The following is an 18689-nucleotide window of genomic DNA, read 5'->3' on the forward strand; positions in this document are numbered from 1 at the left end:
ACACACACACACACACACACATACATACATAGCTCTCTATCTATCTCTCTCTTTTGATCCAAAAAATTGGGCTCACACCTTGATCCATCGTAACTAAATGTACAAGAACTCGGGAAAAGTCCTCAGGATTTTAATGTTGAACACCATAGGGAAAACTTTAACGGCCTACATATTTGAAAAAAGGGGATTGCGATACAAGCCAAGCATTGTAGCAGAATCTTGAATGTAATCACTTCCAAACAACTTAAATTTAGTGAACTTAACTGACAAAAGAAAGTGAATGGAGATGGAGAATGTATGATTGTGGATGTCCTCCTCTTACGCCTTCCAGTACTTGTCTTAGGATGAGTTGCCGTATCTGAGCTCATGGCTAGATTAGAGCAACATTTTTTATATTTGGAGGATACTTGTTAAGCGGTAAGGAGAAGAATCCAGTCATCAAAACCATGAAATAGTCTTGGTTTTGTATATCATATTTTTTATTACACCTCTATTGTAGTCTTTTTCATTGTATTATGTACTTCACCTTGAGCCATCGGCACTTGAGGTGTTTCTTGATAAAAGATATGGTCCTTTATAAAAGGAAGGAAGCAGCTTATGACAAGGCAGACAACTCTTACTCTACATATAAGCTGGACCATAAGCAATGCTCTCTCTCTCTCTCTCTCTCTCTCTCTCTCTCTCTCTCCAAAAAAGGAGGGCTTCTACCCTTCATATTACATAATCAAAATACATCAAAGGAGGTCTCGACCATTGTAGAGGATAGCCCATTCACTGAGGGTGGCTCCTATAATCCACTGTGGGTAGGAAACTTCAGGATGATAGAGAGGAATCTCTGTGGCTCAAGAAAAGAAGTCCATTAGCAGAAAGCGTGGTAGAGAGCGTAGAGCTCCAACCCAACCCCAATTCAACATCCCTACACACATACGGAAACAAAATCAATCCAAAAAAATAGTAAACAAACATGGAAAACAAAACAACGAACAAGAAATCAAAAACCAGAGAAAGTATACGCAAAAGAACACTATACTCGACAAAACAAGTTGAACACGCCCACGCGCACACACACACACCCCATAGTTACCCGGAACGGGAAATCGGAACGGGGAACAGGAATGGACATGCATGAAATGCCATTCCCTGTTTCGGATACTCATGTTTGAAACACGGAATGGGGATCCGGAACGGGAAATTGGGATGGGAACAGGGATCGAGGACCTGAAAATGGCCATTCCCTGTAAACTATCACACACATACACACACAATCCCAAAAGCAAGCCTTGAAGGTATAGACAAAACAATGCATGCATAAACCAAACTTCACTCACTCACACAACAGAGACTCACACCAAAGCAAGGAAGATACGTGCAAAAAACAAGACGAGAACACAAAGACAAGAACTACGGGTTTTGCATCGAGGTTAGGGCTGATTGCTGGCTGAAAAACGCTGATGCAAGGCTGCAAAAACGTTGGTATTGCCAGTCCCTGAGAGGCTCTTCTTCATTGCTCCTCTGGCTAACTTTGGTGCACAAAGGTGTGCATTTATACTTGCTAATAACTAGGTGGGGCAGCCTCCAAGAAAACCCCACGATTTGGGAATTTGAAGGATCATCTAATAAATAAAAATGCCCTGTAAGAGGTGGTTCATGCGCAGTTGGGAATGGGTTGTGCAATCAAAGGGTATAGAGCTATTGTAAGTGCCTGGACATCCACGTCCTGCGTACAGGCTCACAAGGTTGCCAGAACACTTCCTAGGTTGTCCTAAACCCTACAAATAGGAGTTATGGGGTTAGATGTGCACACGACATCCCTTCCTTTTCAAGGTGAGGTACTTGTACTGAGTTGTATGGCTTTCCTATAGTCCGGCAACAACTCTTTGCCGGCCCACTCTGCTGCGTGGGTCCCGCGATACTTGAACTTTAAGAAGGTCTGTAGTGCTTGCTTCTATGGGCCGCGCTGAAAGCGATGCAGAACAATCTGCTTCAGCTCCATGTCTTCAACTTCGTCTACGATCTCCTGTTCTTCAAGAATCTCCTTTGGGGGATTTCCTTGAAACCACTTCAAACACAATATCATAGACACATCTGTTACTTGTCTAGTGAGTGGAAAAAAACTATGTTTTTTAAATGACTCCAGATGGAATGCAGAAGAAAAATGTGACAAAGTGTCAAACCTTTCAGCAAGTACATGTCAAAAATGGGATCAAAACTTGACTTTTTGACCTAAATCTATCAACTGTAGCAAACCACACAGGGAATACCAATGTTTGATTGACAAACGTGCGAGTCCTTTGCTGTGACTGTGTCTTGCCAAGGGATGAGCATGCAAAAATTACTAACATGACGTACAATCGTGAAACGTTGTGGATTCCTTGAATGCAAAATTTCCATCTTTTCTAGAGTGATCTTCATGCATCTATACTCACCCGTGAGTGAATCATGTGCATCGTGCAATATGGCGCTCCTATGAGAAGGTAACACATAAAGACAGTGACGAAAATACAAGAGATCATCACAAATGAGAGATTCGAACAATGCATATTGACTAATCATGCGAACAAGAGATACTTCCTGAATGGGTTCTTGGACCTCGACTCGAGAGCCAAGATCTGTCCTGTGTGACTGATCGCATCTGCAATTGGGTTATCTTTACCAGGAACATATTCAATCAAACCACCAAATCGCTCACAAGACTAGAATCATCTAGCTTGACGGTCACTCCAAGGTGTACTTGATACAAACTAGAGCAACTTGAAGGCTTGATGATCCTTACGAACAATCAAATCTCTATCATGCACAAAATGCGTGTCGTGCTTAGGAGAAGGAATGACAAAAAGAGATTCCTTTTTATGCAATGACTGACTCGTTTTTGGACTATGGAACTGTGTACTGAGAGAGACTATGAGAGTGCGTGTTTTATCCTCTTTCAAAACATGAGAGTGAGAGATTAATGGCAAAGACGGAATGTTCTTGTCACAATGAAGAACCATAGGAGGTGCTCCTTCGACTGTGAGAGAAATTGTTTTCTTTCCAACTAGCTTGAGAATAATAATCTTTAAACCACTTGATGCCAAAAATTATATTGTCACAAAGTGATGACGTGGCTATGGGAAGCTGAAACCCTAATTTCAGGCTGAAACCCTAAAAACTGCCAAAAACCCTAATTTCTGACAGTAAACCCTAATTCTGTCGGGGTGCCACGTAGCAGCACGAGCAGCTATACGGATTTCCAGATTTTGCGCCGCAAAACGCGCTGACAGCTTTTGGCTTGCTTTTTGGCCTCCACGCCGAGAGAGAGAGAACCTGCTTTTTTCTTGTTAAAAACAAGATGCTCTCTAAGAGAGATAGAGAGAGAACTGATGCTTTTGATTTTAAAAGCTTTTGGGGCTCTGCTTTGGGCATCCCTTGTACCTTTAAATATGTGGAGAGGGCTTCACTTCTCAGAGCATCTGGACGCAGAGTCTGAGAGTGAAACCCTAGCCACACTCTTGTACATTGATCTTATTAATATAAAAAGAAATACCGAAAGGGGCGCCAGTCTTTGGGGCCAATATCTCTAGGCACGGAACTCCGCCGGGCCAGTGCAAAAATCTATTGTGATCTGTGAATTGTTTTGAAGTGGTTATTTGGTGCTGTCGCGGTTGATTCTTGACTTGGAGTGTCCAAGTCTATTACAGTGGTATCAGAGCACAGCCGATTTCTCTTCTACGGGAAATCCGATCCACGAAAAAATTTTTCCGCGGCACCTATGGCTTCAGGCAATGATCAGTCGACTCCCTCTGCATTTGGAGATGCGGGCAGGGATCACAACGAAGATTCCGGCACGGAGTATGGCCCGCCTAGGCCTACTCCTGCGGAGCAGCAAGAGATGGAGCGTCGGAAATTGATTGATGATGCAACAAAGATGATGCTCAATTTTGCCAAGGACCCGAAGATGGCAAAATATATGAACCAGACCTCTTTGGAAGAGGTACAAATGGAGTGGCAGAGAACCACAACACTCCTGAAACCCGCTCTCAAGAAACCTTCTGCCTCCAAGAAATATACGGAGAAGGAACTGGAGAACGTGGTTGATGCACGGATTGCTCAGCTTTTCGACGTGCAAAAGAAAGGCAAAAAGCATGACAAAAAGCAGAAGAAAGGTACTGACTTCCCGGGATATTTGGGTCGTCGGTCGACATTCAACAAAACAAAGAAACTGAAGAAGCGCGTTAAGTTTGAAGGCCTACCTAGTTCTTCTTCTTCTTCTTCTGACAGTTCTTCTAGCTCTTCAGACTCGAGTGAAGAAGACAGGAAAAGCAAAAAGCGAAGCAAGAAACAACGCTTTGGAAAGGGCAAGAAAAAGGCAAGGAAGTCTAAGTCTCGCCCAGTGAGTGACACTTCTACAGAGGACTCGTCTACGGACAGTTCAGACTCTGACAACGGAAACCTTTATGCGAACAAGAAGAATTTTTACAAAGCCAACCAGTATGACTTTCTCGAAGATAAAAGCAAGAAAGTCCGAGAGTTTAAGGAAGGTGGCCAAGCACTTAAGTTTGATACTTTTTCGGGATACTCCGATGCTTCGAAGGCTTTGTCTTTTATACAGCAGTTTCACATCGCTTTCGCGGGAGGACGCTACTCAGAGCACTCCAAGATTTGGAGAGCTGCCTCTTATTTTAAGGGGAATGCTCGTACTTGGTGGTCCACGCTTCTATTAAGCAAGATTGTGCCCGTTACATGGCTGAAATTCAAGAGGCTTTTTATTTCTTCTTGGTTGACTCAAGAGGTTGACTCCGGATGACCAAGAGCAATACAATGAATTCTTACTGTGAAAGATTCTGGAGCTCTTTTCTACCCGCCTCTTCATTCAAGAAGATCTCATTCAGAGAACAGATTGAGCGGTTTACCTTGGGTCTACCTACAGAGATCCGAGACCACTGCTTGGAACAGAAGTCAGCTTCTATTCAGGAGTTGATGAGTCATGCAAAGCGGGGCTTTGCAATTCACTCTGGCAGTCTGACCTACCCCACAGATGAGGTCACGACACAACGAACCGGACAGACTTCTGGGAATGAAAGTAGAAAGAGAAAGAGCAACCCAGAGAAAAAGGATGCACGACCCAGGCTTACTCCTCAGCAGCGGGCTCGCTTCATCAGGGAGGGGAAGTGCTTTGGATGCGGGGAAACTGGACATATCTCCGCGAAGTGCCCCAAAAAGGCACAGAAAGAACAGAATGACAAGGACGACGAAAGGCGTGAGAGTTCGAGAGCAGCTGAGGACCGTGTACGAAAAGGCAAGATGAAAACAGGACTGGTTCTAGATTGTGTGGGTACGGATCCCGACACCATGGATGAGAGTACAGAACTTTGTCGAGCTTGGGGCAAAGTGAAAGATCAAGAGGCCTTGATTTTCTTTGATGGAGGAGCCAAGGCTGACTTCATTTCACCGGAATTGGCGGCGCGGCTCGAGATTACTCCCGATCGGATGGGACCACTTGCAGAGGCAATTCTAGCGGCACCCGGCAAGGACGTAGCTATTACACATGTCATTGGCAAACTTCGGTTGCATTGTCAGGGGTATTTGGGGCATGAGGACTTCTTCATAATGCCTTTGGAGGGTTGTGATGTTCTCTTAGGGATTCCTTGGTACCACAAGAACAATGTCGTGGTCGATTATCGGGCGAGAAAAGAGACTTTGACTACAGAAAAGGGCAAAAAAATTGTACTTGATATTAAACTGAAGGGCGAGTCTGTCCCTATTGTATCGGCTTCGGCCATTTTAAAATTAATGAAATCCAGTCTGTTTGTTTACTCGATCTTTATGAAAGAGTTGAGTGATGGTGCTAGGACAAATATGTCTAAACTTGATAAAGAACGCCAAGATTTTCTACACTCTCATGCCGATTGCTTCTCATAAGGCCTGCCAGGAGAGTTACCACCTGCTCGTCCTGAAGATCATACCATTGATCTGATACCTGGTAGTACACCACCGAACCGGCCACTCTACCGTGTGAGCCGAGCACAGAATGAAGAGATTACGAACCAAGTGAAAGACCTCTTGGATAAGGGTCTTGTCCAGCCTAGTACTTCACCGTATTGCTCTCCAGTGTTGTTGGTTTTGAAGAAAGACGGATCTTGGAGAATGTGCATCGATTATAGAGCTCTCAACAAAGTCACCATCAAGAACAGATTCCCGATCCCTACGATCGATGATATACTGGACAGGTTACAGGGATCCTAGTGCTTTAGAAGGATTGACTTGAAGAGTGGATATCATCAAATCAGGATCGCGCTGGGAGACGTCTACAAGACAGCTTGTTGGACGACTTTTGGGTTATTGGAGTTTTTGGTGATGCCTTTTGGCTTAACCAATGCTCCTGCGACATTTAACCGGATGATGGATAGGATTTTTCGAGAGTACAGGCTATTTGTTGGCACTTTCTTCGACGACATCATTGTTTTCTCCAAGAATGAGGCAGAACACAGAGATCATCTGCTTCAGGTCTTTCAGGCATTACGAGATCACAAGTTAGTGATTAATGCAAAGAAAAGTGAATTTTTCCTACCAGAGATACACTTTTTGGGACACATTGTGTCAGCAGTAGGAGTGCAAATGAATCCGGCCAAGATAGAGACTATCCGTGATTGGCCCGACTTGAGGAATGTCCATGAAGTTAGAAGCTTCTTGGGACTGTGTTTGTACTACAGGCGGTTCATACGGAAGTTTGCAAAGGTTGCTTCCCCTTTGCATACCTTGACTTAGAAAGGAGTACCTTTCTCGTGGGGATCCACAGAGGTAACTGCCTTTCAGACATTGAAAGAGAAATTGACTACGGGACCTATTTTGACTTTGCCAGACTTGCAGAAGTCATTTGAAGTATATTGTGATGCTTGTGGTTGTAGTCTGGGTGCGGTCTTGATGCAGGAAGGCCATGTCATAGCTTACGAGAGCCGTTTGTTCTCTAGGCCAGAGATGACAACACATATTTATGAGAAAGAGCTTTTGGCGGCTATCCATTCTCTTACTCAGTGGCGGCATTACCTACTCGCAGCGGATTTTACTGTCTTTACAGACCATCTGAGTTTGCGCTACTTCTTGTCACAGAAGCAGCTTTCAGAAAAGCAGATGCGGTGGGCGAACATCTTGTCACAGTTCCACTTCCAGATTGTTCATGTGCAAGGACAGAAGAATGTGTTGGCAAATGCTTTGTCTCGGAAACCGTTGGTTCTGGCTATTTCCGCGATATTCGAGGATATGGTCGATCAGTATGCCACAGATACAGATTTTGCAGATATTTTCACACGGATACGGGATGGGGAGACAATAGCTGGATATTCCCTTCGGGAAGGCTACTTGATGAAAAAGACTATGTTGTGCGTTACACAGCCGTTGAGGGAAAAGGTTATGACTGAATGCCAGTATCCACCTTTTACGGGTCACCGCGGCATTGCTACCACCATGAAAGGGGTAGAGAGATACTTCTTTTGGCCGAGACTCAAGAAGGATGTGGAGGAGTTTGTGCGCAGTTGCTTGGTATGCCAGAAGGTCAAGTTTGACAGGCATAAAGGCACAGGGATTGTTACAGCCTTTACCCATACCCACCCGCCCCTGGGAAAGTATAGGGATGGATTTCATTTTTGATCTCTCGAGAACACAGAGTGGTCACGATGGTATCTGGACTGTTATTGACAGATTTAGCAAACAGGCTCAGTTTCATTCCAGTGAAGAAAACAGTCAAGCCAGATCACTTAGTGAGACTGTTTGTGGGCCAGATTTTCAGATTACATGGCATACCTGAGACGATTGTCTCCAACAGAGACCCCAGATTTACAAGTTTGTTTTGGAAGGCAATTTGGGAGAACATTGGCACGCGGTTGCAGTTCTCGTCATCGTTCCACCCGCAGATTGACGGGCAATCTGAGATTGCCAATTCAGTGGTTCTAGATTTGTTGGAATTTGCCTACAATAACACGATACACTCTTCGACGGGGAAGGCACCATTTGAGATTGTTGAAGGTGCTGCGAAGGTTCCACCCTTCCTGAGCACGAAAGATAAGATCTTTGAAGCGGATGAATATACGCGAGATCTGGATACGGCTTTCGCCAAGGTTCGCGAGACTTTGCAGAAGTCTCAAGAACGATAGAAGAAGGTAGCGGATCGCCATCGGCGCGACATGAAATTGAAGGAGGATGATTGGGTGCTCTTACGTTTTGAGAAGGCACCCCTACGAAAGAAAAAGGGAAAGGAGAGTCTTTTTCCAAAGCTTAGTATGCGATACTATGGCCCTTTCCAGATTACTGAAAAGATAAATGATGTCTCCTTCCGATTTGAAACTGCCAGATACTTGGAGGATTCACAATGCTTTCCATGTGAGTCTCTTGAAACCTTTTAAAGGTGATGTGCCTGATGATGGGGAGCCTGATGAGCAACCCGAAGTGGACGAAAACGAGAAGATCCTTGTTCTTGAACAGATTTTGGCACATAGGGATACGAAGAATAAGGGTAAAGTCCGAAGGCGGTTCTTGGTTAAGTTCAAGAATTATCCTGTACTTGATGCGAAGTGGATGGAGGAGGAGGACCTAGCAGATACTCCTCAGATTGTGAAACTTTACCTCAATGCTTTTGGTTTAGCATAGTCTACTCCAAATGGAACCCAAAATTCAGCTTGGCTGGAGATCTGGTGCAGTGGGATGCACAAGAGGGGAGTCACTTCACTCCTTTGTCAACAAATGCCTTGATTTAGATACTAAAGTCACTGATGTCTCCTTGAGCTTCAGGGATACTGAGAGCCGACAGTATTCTGCTGTATGACTTTATGAAATGGAATTCCTGATAATGATACTGATTTGTTCTTGACTTCTTGTGAGTGCAGGAACTGATAGACGAAATGACTGCAGCATTTTGGTCTGATTGATCTCGAATAGACATGGTTGCAATAGGGGTTAGTCAATCGGACATCGATTAGGTCCCGATTGGACCTAGATGTGATTGTTAGCTACATTGCCGATAAATCATGGTCTTAAGATCCGAATGAATGTTGAATGTACTAACAGTCGATGTCTGCTAAGACGGTTTATGGCTTTTGTCGGTTTTGCAGGCGTAATCGCGGTCGATTACAATCTTTCAAGAGGGGGGTATGTCACAAAGTGATGACGTGGCTACGGGAAGCTGAAACCCTAATTTCAGGCTGAAACCCTAAAATCCCTGCAAACCCTAAAAACTGCCAGAAACCCTAATTTCTGACAGCAAACCGTAATTCTGCCGGGGTGCCACATGGCAGTAGAAGTAGCTATACGGATTTCCGGATTTTGCGCCGCAAAACGCGCTGACAGCTTTTGGATTGCTTTTTGAGCTCCACGCCAAGAGAGAGAGAGAACCTGCTTTGTTTTGTTAAAAAAAAAGATGCTCTCCGCACCTTGTCTCCCCCGGGGCTCGATGGGAGGCCATACGAGTAGTTGGCTCCCGCGGGAAGCGTCGTTGTGTTGACCCCCGTTTCGCTTCCGCTGATGCTGCACTTTGGAGGCTTTGGGTGTGGGAGGGTCGTGCCCTATCTCAGCTTTATTGGGACCCAGGAGAGTGGCATTGTTGGCCTCACTCTAACCCCACCGGTGCACCTGTATCATTCTTTGAGTACACTGTCAGAATTGGAAGATTAGCATTGATGAGACAGCACCCAGAGCAGCCCACTCGTATGCGTTTCTGGTTACATTCAGGTCTCTCCCATGCCTATCTACAACAGTTTTGGTCAGCCATCTGGGATTTACATGCGGCTCGTCGTATTTCTTTTTTCATATGGATGATTGCACATGCAGGACTTCCAGTTGGGACTTGGCTAGCTACTATGGGTCATGATCCGTTATGTACTCGCTGTCCTTTGCGACTACTTGAGTCACCTGCACACTGTCTTTGGTCATGCTCACCTTCTCATGTAGTGTGGCTAGCAGTTTGCTTTTTACTTAGCAGAGCGGGTGTTCAGCATGGATTTCTCACTTGGGGATCTGTCTCATGGTTGATGCCGATGCCCGGACCGCATCTTTTCTACGAGGGCTCAGACACAGATCCAGCTCTTATGCTTACCTCGACTGGTTATCAGCGAGGGACTTTGGCTATGTTACCACAGATTGCTTGGCAGGGGGATCCTCAGACACGTGATGAAGTTTTTTCAGTCATCACTAGCATTACACTATGGAATGTTTGGAGAGCTCGTTGTCTTCACATTCTCAGTGCGTCTCCACAGCTCCTTCAGGATACCCTCACTGCCATTTGGCTGGACATCATTCACACCCTGATTTGGCAGTGGGATTCTTCCTCAGGTACATCTCGAGCAGCCGAGGCTCGTCGATTTGCCTTCCTTCGACGTTGGGCCCGATCCCCACTCTTCTTCACACTTACAGGCGGCCAGATTACATGGCATTATGCCCCCCCTCGGTGGTTTCTCCTCCACTCATCACACCGACCACCATGAGATTGTTCTAGTGGAGTTGTCACTATAGTGGCTCTCATCCTTACATTTAGCTTGTACACCCCACGTGATAGGCTATTTTGGCATTCGCTGGGGATTATATTGTACTTAGTAATATACAGCCCTGACTTTTCCCCAAAAAAAAAAAAAAGAGAGAGAGAGAGAGAACTAGTGCTTTTAATTTAAAAAGCTTTTGGGGCTCTGCTTTTGGGCATCCCTTGTACCTTTAAATATGTGGAGAGGGCTTCACTTCTCAGAGCATCTGGACGCAAAGTCTGAGAGTGAAACCCTAGCCACACTCTTGTACTTTGATCATATTAATATAACAAGAAATACCGAAAGGGGCGCCAGTCTTTGGGGCCAATATCTCTAGGCACGGAACTCTGTCGGGCCAGTGCAAAACTCTATTGTGATCTGTGAATTGTTTTGAAGTGGTTATTTGGTGTTGTCGCGGGTGATTCTTGACTTGGAGTGTCCAAGTCTTGTTACACATATCACATCCTTTGAGAGGAGAAACCACAAACTTACGATGAAAACCGACATTTTGAACTAAGACTGTCACATTAGGACAGTCATGCGTGAAGGAAGAGTGCATGCCAGGAGGAAATCCAGAGATCACAATGGGATCTATTGGAAGAGCTTCTAAACTTGCGCTCTTCACTAGAGAGTCACTAATCACATCATGCATACTACCATAATCAAACAAGATCACAATGCGTTGACTATTCACATGACCATAACACTACATGAGAGACTCATCTATATGATTAGTAGAAACTTGGGACACATTTTATTTTATTTTTCGAGAAATAGATCCTTCTATTAGTTAATGAAAACTGCCCATAGGGCTATAGCCACCTCTGCAAGAGAGGGCTACAACAAGCATGATGGGGAGACTCTCCCAATGAAAAAACAGCATATATACAATGAGGCTAAATCAAGAGATGGGAGGAGGGAAGAGCCACACAGGTGGACAGTAGTGCCATATGAACACCCCCTGGACTATGGTGTAGAAAGGCCCAGGGCGCCAGAGTCGAAGGAAAGCCTCGCGGCGCTCCCGCATGCGGTCAGAGCTACCCTGTAGTCCCTCAAGCTGTCCTCTCAGAGTATGGATCAGCTTTAGCCAAAAGTCACGAACAGTCTCTGCTGGTGGCACAGGGCGAGCCTCAAAGATGCGGAAACAGCGGGCCCGCCAGATGAACCAAAGTGTCAGGCCACTGATGAGCTCCCAACACTCCTCTCTCTCACTGCACGCTCTGTAGCAGGCTGAAGTGTAGGTCGCCCCCCCTGCATCACTATCATCCTGCTGGTGGAAGACAGCTCAAACTAAAGTGTCGGGCCCGTGAGTGTGGACCAGGCCGCTGCCCCCCAAGTGTACTGTCGAGCCGTGGAGAGAGCAGGCATCAGTCGAAGAACTCGTAGCCACACCTGTTGGGCCGAGGGATAGTCCCAAAGACAATGACGCTGACTCTCCACCAACTAGTCACAAGATGCACATGCGGCCGAGATGTGGGGGAGCAGGAGAGAGAGCCCACTTGCTGCTCTATGCAATGAGAGTGAAGGAGAAGAGGAGATTGGCGCAGGAGCACACGCAGAGAAAGAACGTGAGAGAGAGAGAGAGCTCGTTGGATTTTTGGGAAAAGTCACGCTAGCCAATTTTTGGGCTTGACCTTCGAGTATATGAGTAAGTGACTAGGGGGCCATTCACACTTGGGCCCCCTCACTTATAAGACTTTTAACTTATAAGTTAGTAAGTACAAGGCACTTAGGCCTTTATTCCCTAACAACCTCCCACCTAAAGGCAATGTACCTTGGGAGATCAAAGAATCAGCTAACTATGATACAACAGCTGATCATGCACTTACTCATCCAACACCCATCATCTGACGGCAATATGCAAACCGCTCTGCTGGAAGACTCTTGGTCAAAAGATCTGCAGGGTTGTCATCTGTGTGCACCTTGACAAGTGTAATGCTCTTGTCATCAAGCACACTCCTGATAAAATGATACTTCACCTCTATGTGCTTTGTCTTGGCATGAAAAACAGGATTCCTTGCAAGCATAATAGCACTCTGACTATCACAGTGTAGCACAGGAACCGGTGACTTAATGCCAAGCTCTTCTACCAAACGCATGAGCCACAAAGCTTCTTTGCATGCCTCAGTGGCAGCCACATACTCAGCCTCAGTGGTAGACAAAGCAACACATTTTTGCAGTCTAGAAATCCAAGAAACTGCACCTCCTGTGAATGTAAACACATATCCAGAGGTAGACTTCCTGCAATCTGGATGTCCAGCAAAATCTGCATCTGTAAAGCCATGCACAGATGTCTCACTCTTCCCAAAACAAATGCACAAGTCTTTAGTGCCTTTCAAGTATCTCAAGATACACTTCACTGCTTCCCAATGCTTTTTGCTAGGATTGCTCATGTACCTGCTTACCACTCCCACCGCAAATGCAATGTCCGGACGTGTAGCAACCATAGCATACATCAAACTGCCAACGGCTGATGCATAAGGAACCTTGGCCATTTCAGCCCTCATATCATCTGTGTTTGGGCAGTCATGTGCCGTCAGTTTTACATATGGAGGCAGCGGAGTACCAAGTGCCTTTCCCCCATCCATATGAAAACGATGTAGCACCTTATTAACATAATCTCGTTGAGATAGATACAGACGCCTGTTAGGTCTATCTCGAGAGATACGCATGCCCAAAATATGATTAGCATCACCAAGATCCTTCATGTCAAAGCGATTCTTTAAGCTTTGTTGTAATGCATCCAACTCCGTGACATTTTTACCCGCAATAAGCATGTCATCAACATACAAAATCAGCAATAGAAGAGATCCATCACTTGCCGTTTTGATATACAAACAGTGATCAGAATTACTTCTTTTGTATCCTTGAGACCTCATGAATGTATCAAACTTGTGATACCATGCACGGGGAGACTGTTTCAAACCATACAAGCTCTTTAAGAGTCTACATACTTTCTTCTCTTGCCCCTTTGACACAAAACCTTCTGGCTGCATCATATAGATCATCTCAAGCAAATCGCCATGCAAAAACGCTGTTTTGACATCCATTTGCTTTAACTCCATATCTTCAGAAGCAACCAGGCCTAAAACAAGACGTAATGTGGCAAGCTTTACAACAGGAGAAAAAATCTCATCAAAATCAACACCATGCTTTTGCTTGTACCCTTTAGCAACCAAACGTGCTTTGTACTTAGAAGAAGCATCAGATGTGACCTTGGTCTTGTAAACCCATTTACATGGCAGAGCCTTATGCCCTTTAGGCAAATCAACCAAGTCCCATGTATGGTTTTTCTCCAAAGACTGCATTTCCGAAACCATTGCTTTGAACCATTTCTTACTGTCTTCCCGTTGCATAGCCTCTTTATAGCAAGACGGCTCACCACAATCAGTAAGCATGACATAGTCCAAAGACGGTTCATATCTATCGGGGGGCCTTGTCACCCGAGTAGACCTACGCACCCAATGATCCATAACAGGTGGATTTTCAGCCTGTAAACCATCAAAAACAGCAGGCTGTTCAGCCGGTTGCATCGCAACAACGGGCGGTCTAGGAGCATCAACCTGTTCCCCTACCTGTGGTGCATCAATGGCAACTTGTTGGGGCTGATTTTCAGCAGCTAATGGCTGATTTTCAGCACCATTTTCAGCATGTAAAGGCTGCTGAACATTGGGCCTTCTTGGCTGTCCATATGTAACATCTTCACGAAAAACAACCCGGCGCACTTCCTCGACCTTTGTGGGCTGTTTGTGCTGCAATTCTCATTGAAGATGACATCATTGCTGCGTATGATTTTCCGTAATGCGGGATCCCATAATCTATACCCCATTTCACCATCCTCACCATATCCTAGGAAAATGCATTTATGAGACTTTGGTTCTAGTTTGGTGCACAGTTCACTCCGGATGTGAACATAGGCCTCACAACCAAACACTCTTAAATGTGCATATGAGGGTGGCTTGCCAGACCACACCTCCTCAGGCACCTTTCCACCCAAAGCCTTGCTAGGTGAGCGATTAATCAAGTGAATAGCTGTTTGCACAGCTTCTGCCCAAAAACCATGAGGTAATGCAGCATGTGACAACATACTCCGAACTTTCTCTTGGATAGTCCGGTTCAACCTCTCTGCAACTCCATTCTGAGAGGGATTAAAAGGAGCCGTGAGCTCTCTTTTAATACCTTTAGTAGCACAAAAGTCAATAAATGCTTTTGATACATACTCCCCCCCATTGTCTGAGCGCAAAGACCTAAGCTTCTTGTCAGTTTGATTCTCAACAAACGCAAGAAACTTCTTGAAAGTATCCAAAACATCGCTTTTAGCACGTATTGGATACACCCACACCTTACGTGTAGCATCATCGATAAACGAGACAAAATATTTCTTTCCCCCTAAGGAAAACTGTGGCATTTCACATACATCGGAATGCACTAAGTCTAACCTGTCAGACTTCAAAGAAAGAGACCTTTTGTGCGGTGTTTGACTGTGCTTACCATAAATACAGTGCTCACAATGAGAAAAGTCAGCATACCTCAAACACGGCAAATAACCACAACGAGACAGAGTTTTCATTCCTCTTTTACTCATGTGTCCCAACCGGCCATGCCACAAAGAAACACTTGGCTGCTCGGTTACGGCGACAACATGGTCACGCACACTAGATACATGCAAAGGATACAAAGTGTCCGATTTACAACCCTTGGCTACAATCCGGGCCCCTTTACAAATTTTCCACTTGCTATCACCAAAAGTGGTGTGATAGCCTGCATCATCTAGCTGCCCTGTACTGATCAAACTCTTCTTGAGTTGTGGCACATGGCGCACTTTGTGCAAAACAAAAGTCATACCATCAGCAAAGGAAAACTGGACACTGCCAATACCTGCAATGTCACATGCATAGTTGTCTCCCAAATAAACAGTGCCCTGCACCTCACCTGAGTACTGTGTAAACCAATCCCTATGAGGTGTTACATGAAAGGAGGCACCTGAATCAAGAATCCAAGTATGCATGTCCACATCAGAACCCATAGCAAGGGTATGTGCATCCACAGAAGAGGCATTGAGTACATCAGTGCTGCTGTCACTTTCACAACTACTAGCAACATTGATTTCCTCAATCAACACAGTGCTCTTCTTGGCATTTCCCTTGTCCTTTGCATCAGTTTCAGCACCCTTGTTCTTCTCTTTCTTCCACTCATAGCATTCCCGTTTATAATGCCCTTTCTTTCCACAATGATGACACACAACATCTTTTCTACGAGATTTGCTGCGTGCCCTGTCCTTACTGTCAGATTTCTCCCTCTGTTGAGACCTGCCTCTCAAGTGCAATGCATTAGAAGACCCACCTGTGGTGTTCTTCCTGTTCATCTCTTCCATCAAGAGAGAACTCTCTACATCTGCATACTTAAGTGAAGCACTTGAGTTACTAAGAGCTGTCCGGAATACATCCCAACTCTCGGGCAATGTGCATAGCAGAAAAGTAGCTTTGAACTCCTCATCAATCGTGAATTTCAGCTCTGTCAGTTGGCTGAAAATAGAATTGAATTCATTGAGGTGCACTGACATGTGCGTGCCCTCCTTCATGCGGAGATCCATAAGCTTCTTAAGCCAATACACTTTACTGGCAGCACTCTGCTGTGCATACAACTCGTCTAAACGCTTCCACATGCCCCATGCTGTCTGCTCATTCTCTACATTGAAGAGTAAATTGTCAGACACCGAAAGCATGATCGTGGAGCGAGCCAACTCGTCCACTTCTTCCCATTCTTCAACCTCCATATCAACCGGTTTCACACCCTGTAACTTAATAGGTTTCGCCTGTTTCTTCTGCAACATCACATTATAACATTGCTTCTTCCATATAGCAAAGTTATGGGCCCCTTCAAGCTTGCGAATGTGCAACAAATTTCCACTTTCACTGCTAGAAGCCATTCTGAGTGATTGCAAACACTGAAACCCTGTTTTGCCGACCTAAACACGCCCAAATGTGCGCAATCGGGCAAAAAACAGCTTGCTGTTACAGAAAAACAGCGAGCAAATTTCACGCGAAATCACCCCAAAACGGCGTACATTCACTGCCAAACCCTTACCAAAGGTTTCCACAAGGTGTATACATCATTTGCTTGCTGAAATTCCCTGTTTTAGGGCAAAAATCAGACCTGTAAACACCTGTAAGATTGACCTGTGAGACTTGCCCTAATGAAATTGCATCAAATTGACCCCGAAATTAGTCAATTTCAGCAAAAATAGGCTGCTGTTCGCCAGTTTTTGAAACCCTAATTTTGGGGAAACTGTCACCGGAGGTCGATTCTACACGGTGAGAGGATCCCTTCGCGACAGAGTTGATCGAAAACGGTTGAATATCCTTCCCGCAGCGAGCAAAAACAGAATTCTGATCTGTGTTGCGAAGATGGCTCTCTTGGAAACCCTAAAGCTCTGATACCATGTGTGGGGGAGCAGGAGAGAGAGCCCACTTGCTGCTCTATGCAATGAGAGTGAAGGAGAAGAGGAGATTGGCGCAGAAGGAGCACACGCAGAGAAAGAACGTGAGAGAGAGAGAGAGCTCGTTGGATTTTTGGGAAAAGTCACGCTAGCCAATTTTTGGGCTTGACCTTTGAGTATATGAGTAAGTGACTAGGGGGCCATTCACACTTGGGCCCCCTCACTTATAAGACTTTTAACTTATAAGTTAGTAAGTACAAGGCACTTAGGCCTTTATTCCCTAACACGAGAGACCACTATGCACAAGCCAACTCCCTACTGCTGTGGCTCTGTGTGCAACCAGCCACTGAAACAGAGTGACGCGCCTCGGCTGTCTGGAGTCCCACAGCCTCTGCCAAAAGGCTGCCAAGAACTCGATTGTGAGGCCCTCCTCCTGCGAATGACGTGCTGCAGCGGGGCCTCCATAGCCACTCACCAGGATCCCACTGTACTCGTGCCAGTGGACAACACTCCCAAGCCCATAGCCTCCAGTGTCCAGTCTTAAGAGCTGCTGGGGCAGGGTCTATGACGCAAGTCCTCCCACAGATGCCCACAACTCGGATCCTCTGGAAACAGCACTCTGCTACCTGCGGGGCCTCTACTGCAACTCGCTGTAGTCGTCCCCCACCCTGAAGCTCGAAGAACAGGGTTGGGACAGTCTCTGAGCAGGCCCTGACTGAAATGAGAACCTCCAGTCGTGTGAAGGCTCCCATCCATTGGGGTGCTACTGGCTCGAGAGGCGTGAGCCACTCAGCTGGAAATGACTCTGAGATGTCCTGACACATGCTCTGCACCCCTCTCATGCCCTGTAGCTGGAGACCTTGCACCTCCTCTGACAAACCTGTGAACTCTAGCCAGTCACCTAGACAGCGCGCTCGACCTGCTGCCATGGGACCGAAAGAAACATGAGGCCGACTCCCAACCAAGTGGCCTCTCTGAGTGCTAACCATGGGGTTCCAGACGAGGGGCTGCCGTAGGCGCTCCTCCGTGCACGTCGGCTGTCTTTGCTCTAGGCCACGCTGTAAGAGCTCCCAAGATCGAAGCAAACTCACAGCGAAGCGGTCCTCCAGTCTCTTGCTCAAACCAACTCGGCGCAACTCTGTAAAGATCCATCTGGTCGAAGGTTGCCAAGGGACTCCTGACTGAGGCACCCTGGCACAAAGCCTCTGTAGCAAGAACTCCTTCTAGGGCTCCTCGCCTGGAAGAAGTCCTCTGACGACGAGCTTCCCAAGAAGGGCTCTGCTCTGCTGTGCTGGATCAATGATCCCAAGCCCTCCCTGAGAACAAGGAAGTATGATGACCGACCAAGCCACCTTGGCTCGGGCAATCTCATCGCCTCCGCATAGAACAGAAAGAGAAAGGGGTAAGAGGACAACCCTATCCGATCGATCGTGTGAGCATGAAGCGCTCACCTCTACCTCCTGCCAAAAGCACCTGACTGTGAGCGTGTCTGTACAAAGCTGACACCCCTCTGATCCAAGCATCTGAGAAGCCCATCCTACGTAGAGTGCCCTCTAGAAAGTCCCAGTCAACTCTGTCGTATTCCTTCTCAAAATCGAGAAAAAGAATCACAAGGTCCTCCCCACGGAGCCGTGCCAGGGCAGAAGCCTCCCAGAAAGTGAAGATGTTGTCAAGGATACTGCGTTCCTTGACAAAACCTGTCTGAGTCTCATGTATAAGGCTCTCCAAAAGTGGCTGAATCCTCAAACTCAGAGCCTTGGCAAGAATTT

At 46.0% G+C, this 18689-nt stretch overlaps 1 protein-coding gene across 1 annotated transcript in view; it reads left to right on the forward strand.

Moving 5' to 3' along the window:
• Positions 1 to 18689, forward strand: part of LOC147440753 (Chaperone DnaJ-domain superfamily protein) — a 111774-nt gene that overhangs the window by 83597 nt on the left and 9488 nt on the right. The gene's annotated exons all lie outside the window — the stretch shown is intronic.

The sequence above is a fragment of the Adiantum capillus-veneris genome, chromosome 15 (genome assembly GCF_014529385.1).
Source record: "Adiantum capillus-veneris isolate H3 chromosome 15, ASM1452938v2, whole genome shotgun sequence".
In the NCBI taxonomy this organism is placed as follows: domain Eukaryota; kingdom Viridiplantae; phylum Streptophyta; class Polypodiopsida; order Polypodiales; family Pteridaceae; genus Adiantum; species Adiantum capillus-veneris.